The sequence below is a fragment of the Galeopterus variegatus genome, unplaced genomic scaffold, assembly GCF_000696425.1.
Source record: "Galeopterus variegatus unplaced genomic scaffold, G_variegatus-3.0.2 Scaffold3825, whole genome shotgun sequence".
In the NCBI taxonomy this organism is placed as follows: Eukaryota; Metazoa; Chordata; class Mammalia; order Dermoptera; family Cynocephalidae; genus Galeopterus; species Galeopterus variegatus.
In genome coordinates, this window is record NW_007729936.1 from 166,793 (window position 1) to 173,914 (window position 7,122).

The following is a 7,122-nucleotide window of genomic DNA, read 5'->3' on the forward strand; positions in this document are numbered from 1 at the left end:
TAGCATGCTTGATGGCATCCCATAGGTCTCTGAGGCTCTGTTAATTTTTATTCATTCCTTTTTTTCCCTGTTGTTCACACTGGAAAGTCTCTAGCAACCTATCTTCAAGTCAACTGATTCCTTTTTCCTCCTGCTCAAATTCACTATTGGACCCCTCCAGTAAATTTTGTATTTCTGTTACTGAACTTTACTCCGGAATTTCTATTCTGGTTCTTTTTATAATTTTCTAAACTTGATATTCTAAACTTGATGAGACCTTAGTCTTATAGTTTTCTTTAATTCTTTAGATTTCTTTTTTTGTTGTTGTTGTTCTTTGACTATTATTAAATGGCTGGTTTCAAGTCTTTATCTAGTAAGTCCAATGACTGGTCCTTCCTCAAGCACAGTTTTTATTGTCAACTTTTGTCCTATGTATGGGATATATTTTTTTGTTTTTTTGTTTTTTACATATCTCAAAATTTTTGTTTAAAATGAGATTCAGCAATTTTCTTGAATAAACACTTCTTAGATTGTTGCAAGCTTTTGATTAATTTCCATGGTTATAAGAACACTGAATTTTGTGAACTTTTGCCAATATTCTTATTGATTTTATGGAACAGAAGATTTTCAGAAGTTCTTGCTTTGTCATTCCTGTTGACTATCCATGGTAGTTTGAATTAACCTCTTATTGTAGGACTTTTAGCAAATGGGAAAGTATGACCTACCTTATTCCCATTCTGGGCTGTGAACTCCTATAGGGAAGAGACCGTGTCTTATCCACCTTGTTATCCTACCCTTCTAGAACAAAGCCTTGTGCTTGGTAAATAGCAGGCTGTTGTTGAAGGGGAATTAACCTCTTATTGTAGGACTTTTAGCAAATGGGAAAGTATGACCTACCTTATTCCCATGCTGGGCTGTGAACTCCTATAGGGAAGAGACCGTGTCTTATCCACCTCGTTATCCTACCCTTCTAGAACAAAGTCTTGTGCTTGGTAAATAGCAGGCTGTTGTTGAAGGGATGAGGGACTGAACCCTGAAGAAGGTAACCATTGAGAAAAAGTTTGTGAATTATCTTGAGATACTGTGACTTCTTCCTCTTAATCATAGAGAATCCTGGAAAAACTATTTTTGAATTTCTGCCTAGATGGTTTTGGAAGGTCCTATACCAACAGTATCACTTATTAATAGTATGTCTTAAGACAGTTTTCATAATCATTTAGAGCCTCAGTTTTCTCATACATGCAATGCAGATAATAAAACTTAAGATCACAATATTGCGATCCTAGTTTTATTCAGAGGATTAGATATGTTGACACATGCAAAGCTCATAACGAGGTGTCAGATGCTGCTGCTTTATAATTTTGCGTGCTTATTCTTTTTGCCTTTCCTAACTTCAGGGAATCCTTTAATCACTTCCTGTTTAACTTGAGCAAGGATCCCTGCCAACAGCAACTGATGTATAGTGGTTTCTGTAGCTTTCTAATGCTTGAGCTTCCACAAAGGCCTTCTTTGAAACCCAGGGAGGCTGAACACCCAGGCTGCTCCATCCACTGGACTCATGCACTAACAGAGAATGCCTGCCTTGTGGCACTAGCCAGGTGTGAAGAGAGGGTCTGTGAGGCAGCCTTCTTGGAGCAGTTGGGGCATTAGAGCTGGGGGAAGGTAGGCAATGCCAGGACTTAACTAGAAAGGGAAACAATCCCTAGATTCCTAAAAAGCAAAGCAAAGGGATCCTTACACCTTCCAGGATGGTGGACCTGGAGTAGGACGCTTATTCCCTTTCCCACCTTAAATGTTTGATAGGAGAAGTTATGCTGGGACCTCACTTATTTATTTATACTTCCTGGTGTGTGTGTGTATGTTTCCGCCCCCCCCCCCGAAAAAGCTTCAATTCTTTCTTTTCAAAGTCTGAAAACAACTGGTCTAATCTAACCCACTTCTAGATAAATGAAAGTGCAGCCCAGAAACATTGAATGACTCACCCAAGGTCCCATAGGAAGGGAGCAGCAAAGCTGGGACTGCAAGGTAGACGTCTGTTCTGACTGGGAGTCCAGGGTTCTTTTCACCTCTCCTGCTGCCTCCCTATTAGGTCGCCTCCCACAGTATCTGGAAAAACATCTTGGCACTTGCTGATTTGAATCATGCGGTATCTTTGTTTGTAGATAAGTTGTCTCTAAGAGTAAATTTATATGACTGTAGATGTTTGGATCTGTGGAGCTTGAGGACTAGACTGAGGGTTAAGAGGATGAGTTTCAAAATCAGGCTCTGGTGTGATGTGGGAAGCCACTCAACCTGTGTGCATCTCAGTATATTAATCCAAAAAATGGGCCTCCAAATCCCCATCCTGCTTCCCTCCTTTGGTAGTTCTGAGGACGCAAAAAATGTTTTTAACTGTAATTTTCTTTTCTTTTCTTTTCTTTTTTTTTTGAGACTGGCCGCACCGCGCTCAGCCAGTGAGCGCAGCACCGGCCATCCCTATATAGGATCCAAACCTGCGGCGGGAGCGCTGCTGTGCTCCCAGCACCGCACTCTTCCGAGTGCGCCACAGGCTCGGCCCTTAACTGTAATTTTCTTTAATACACGTGTTCATTAAGATCCTCATCTATTCCCTTAGTAGCAGAATACTGATACTTATGGCTTTATTTGGTTTAGAGAATCACTAGCTCTAACCCGCTCATCAGAGGGTTGTTCACATTCTGATTCCTGGGCTGTCAAGGAGAGACTGTGCCAGTGGCTGGAGGTTCGTCACCCTGTCCCACACCTAGAAGGTGCCATGTGATGTGGGTTACTCCATCCAGGTCAACTCCCTTCAGCTCCTGCTCATATTTCCAAATGCTCACTGGACTCAAGTGCCTACACATCTAGGAGGCATCTACGTTTACTCCTTCTCAAGTTTGATTTGTCTTCCTCATCTTAGCATATAGCACCTCCAAAAACCTAGGAGTCAGCCTTACTTTCACACCTCATATAGTTTACATAAGGAAATTGTAATTTTCTCCTTAACATCTGTGCTGTCCTCCCCCCTCACTTAGCACCTATGCCATTTGGGTAGGACTGACCACACCTCTACCTTCATTGGTCCAAGCAAAGTAAGATAATTTCATCCCCTTAGCCATGGTGATTGTTTCCAGTAACTCCCATCTAAGTTAATCAGTCCAGTGGCAATTGGGAATTAGTGGGGATATTAAGCCAACTATCAGGTCCATTTTCCCGGCAACAGGGATTTGTTCAGAGACAGTTCAATCAAGCCTAAACTCAAGACTTTTGCTTTATGGTTGTTGGTCATGATGCTTGCTTTTCCTCCATGTGAATGGAGTCAGCTCAGAACCATGTGTTTATATTGTTCTTGCAGTCATTAATAAAGTCATGGATAAATAGATAAATAGAGGGTGGGAGAAAAAAGGGGCAGGACTGAGAATCTCTCTCTCTCTCTCTCTCACACACACACACACACACACACACACACACACACACACACGGCTAGAGCCCTGATCAAATCTTGCTTGAAGCTTACCCTCTGCCTCCATTTTCATTTGGGTGAATTTGTAAGTTGCCCGTATTTTTTTTTAATACAGATAATTTGGGTTTTCTGTTACTTGAAATAATAAGCACCCAAACTGTAGTGTTATTCAAACCATTAGCAAGTCATGTAATATCTATTTCCAAAAACATATATAAATATGTTCACATCTCACCACTACTACCACCACCACTTGGTTCAAGGTAACAGCATCTGTAGCCCAGACTGTTGTAACTCCTTCTATTCCACCTTCCCTACCTCCATCCTCGGCCCCTCCAAGGTAGCCTCCATGCAGCAGACAGAGTAATCAGTCAAAAATGGAAACCCATAACCAGTGACTGATCTGGTTCCTGTCCTGATGAAAACCTTCCACAGGCTTTCATCTGCTCTTAAAATTAAGACCCTTCCCCATGGCACGGCCCCTCCCTGCCAGTCCTGCTGGATTGTCCCTGCCCCTCCCTGCCAGTCCCGCTGGCTTGCCCCGGCCCCTCCCTGCCAGTCCCGCTGGCTTGCCCCGGCCCCTCCCTGCCAGTCCCGCTGGCTTGCCCCGGCCCCTCCCTGCCAGTCCCGCTGGCTTGCCCCGGCCCCTCCCTGCCAGTCCCGCTGGCTTGCCCCGGCCCCTCCCTGCCAGTCCCGCTGGCTTGCCCCGGCCCCTCCCTGCCAGTCCCGCTGGCTTGCCCCGGCCCCTCCCTGCCAGTCCCGCTGGCTTGCCCCGGCCCCTCCCTGCCAGTCCCGCTGGCTTGCCCCGGCCCCTCCCTGCCAGTCCCGCTGGCTTGCCCCGGCCCCTCCCTGCCAGTCCCGCTGGCTTGCCCCGGCCCCTCCCTGCCAGTCCCGCTGGCTTGCCCCGGCCCCTCCCTGCCAGTCCCGCTGGCTTGCCCCGGCCCCTCCCTGCCAGTCCCGCTGGCTTGCCCCGGCCCCTCCCTGCCAGTCCCGCTGGCTTGCCCCGGCCCCTCCCTGCCAGTCCCGCTGGCTTGCCCCGGCCCCTCCCTGCCAGTCCCGCTGGCTTGCCCCGGCCCCTCCCTGCCAGTCCCGCTGGCTTGCCCCGGCCCCTCCCTGCCAGTCCCGCTGGCTTGCCCCGGCCCCTCCCTGCCAGTCCCGCTGGCTTGCCCCGGCCCCTCCCTGCCAGTCCCGCTGGCTTGCCCCGGCCCCTCCCTGCCAGTCCCGCTGGCTTGCCCCGGCCCCTCCCTGCCAGTCCCGCTGGCTTGCCCCGGCCCCTCCCTGCCAGTCCCGCTGGCTTGCCCCGGCCCCTCCCTGCCAGTCCCGCTGGCTTGCCCCGGCCCCTCCCTGCCAGTCCCGCTGGCTTGCCCCGGCCCCTCCCTGCCAGTCCCGCTGGCTTGCCCCGGCCCCTCCCTGCCAGTCCCGCTGGCTTGCCCCGGCCCCTCCCTGCCAGTCCCGCTGGCTTGCCCCGGCCCCTCCCTGCCAGTCCCGCTGGCTTGCCCCGGCCCCTCCCTGCCAGTCCCGCTGGCTTGCCCCGGCCCCTCCCTGCCAGTCCCGCTGGCTTGCCCCGGCCCCTCCCTGCCAGTCCCGCTGGCTTGCCCCGGCCCCTCCCTGCCAGTCCCGCTGGATTGTCCCGGCCCCTCCCTGCCAGTCCTGCTGGATTGTCACGGCCCCTGTATCTCCTGTTGCTTCTCTTTGACTCTCACGCCTCCTGCCTCCTTTTGTTGAACAGCCAAGCCCTTGCCCATTTGCTGTTCCCTCTGCCGGGAATGCTTTTCCTCTTGATCTTCATTCTTATCCTTTAAGTCACAGCTCAAATATCACCTCCTCAAGAGGCCTTTTATGACCACCTCTCCCAATTACTTCCTATCTTGCCCTTTATTTGTGGCCTCCAGTGTGTGCATCATCATTTACAATAATTTTTAAAGTACATTTTCTTAACTGTTGTCACCGGAATGTAAGCCCTTCATGAGGACTTGTCTGCCTTGATTAAACTATGCCCCTGACACATGTTTGTGCTCAATAAATATTTGTTGAGTTGTTGTTGAATGTGGTTGAACACCCAAGCAAGCTGCTCTGCAACGGGGAGTCCCATAGCGAGGTGTTCCTAGAGCACCACCCAGTGGCAGGCTGAGGCCTGGCATGGAGGTCTTCGGATTTCCTGAGTGCAATGACACAGCTTGAAACATTGCTCTGAATAATCGGGTGGGTGAGAGAGACTGGCTGAACACCCCAGTCAGCTGCTGGGAAGTGAAGGACTGGCAGCTAGAATCCTAGTCTGCTGCTTTGTCCAGACACACTACAACTTCAGCATCAGCTTTACTTGGGAGCTTGTTAGACTCTCAGCCTGCATCCCAGACCTACTGACTCAGAGTTTGCGTTTAACAAGGTCTCAGGTGATTCACATGCACCATGTGGTTTGAGATGCACTTCTTTCTACCACCCTAGACATGCACTGCCTGAGCTGATATCCCAAAATCCCTGGGCCAGGAGCCATGCTTTTTCCCATTTCCTATATACCTTTGAGCAGTATTTTCAACCTCTCTGTGCCTTAGTCTCTCCATTACAAAGTCTGGCTTTATAATCTTGTGAATTAAATATGGTAATAAAACAAAACGCCTTGGGCTGAGGCTCTCCTTTTGGCCTATGATCTTTGGAATCTTGGAAATTATTAAGGGAAAGATGAGAGCAAACCATAGGACGGGGTGGGAAGATGAGATGGACTTCTAGAGAGACAGCAAAGAATGACCTCAGAGATAGCTCAGAGTAAGTCTCAGCTAAATCACTCTTCGTGAAATGCAAGTGTTCATTATATTCCCCAGAGCAGTGGTTCTCGATCTTGGCTGCATATTAGAGTCACGTGAAAGCTTTGAAAAGTCCCAAGCANCTCTGAGGTGCTTCTCAAGCTTTAAGGTGCACACAAACCACCTAGGGATTTGCAAAAATGCAGATTCAGATTCAGCAGGTCCCAGACAGGGCCTAAGAGTCTCCATTTCTAGTGAGCTCCCAGGTGAGGCTGATGCTCCGGGTCCTTTGAGTCGCCAGACCCCAGGTGATTCAATGTGCAGACCAGGTTGAGGACTCTGCTTTTGAGGCTGTTGTGGGGATTAAACGAGACAGTAGATGGGGTGCATGATGCATGAATTGTCACTCCATCATCATAATTCTCCTACACATGTTTTTCCTGAGTGACTAATAACAAAAATCAAAGGACAGCAAGAAGTAGAAAATAAGGTCCCCAGTGGAGAGAATCTAAGATTTATTGAGCACCTATCACATTCCATGTGCTTTAATATACACCACTCGATGGGTCCATTTTTGTGGGAGTGGAGCAATCTCAGAGGTAAGAAATTTGCTCAAATTTGGTCAGATGTTTGTAAGGAAAAAAATAATTCAATGGCACCAGGGAAAGCATGGAAAGGAAGACTTGTTCAGAACCATCACTAGAAGTATAGAAAGCACTGCAGCGGGGTCTTGCAATGGGGGAGGGAGATTGGGCTCAACTCTGAATACGGCATGGGCAAGTGGGAATTTATAGCCAAGGAGCAGGGTGGGGGTCAGTGGCTGAAAAATTACCAAGAGGAAACATTAGGGGTGAGGGGGATACTGGCTAAACCAACCTAACAGGATTCTTGCATTAAACAGGTCAGGGTGATCAGACATCACTTGGGGGATGGTGGGGGATG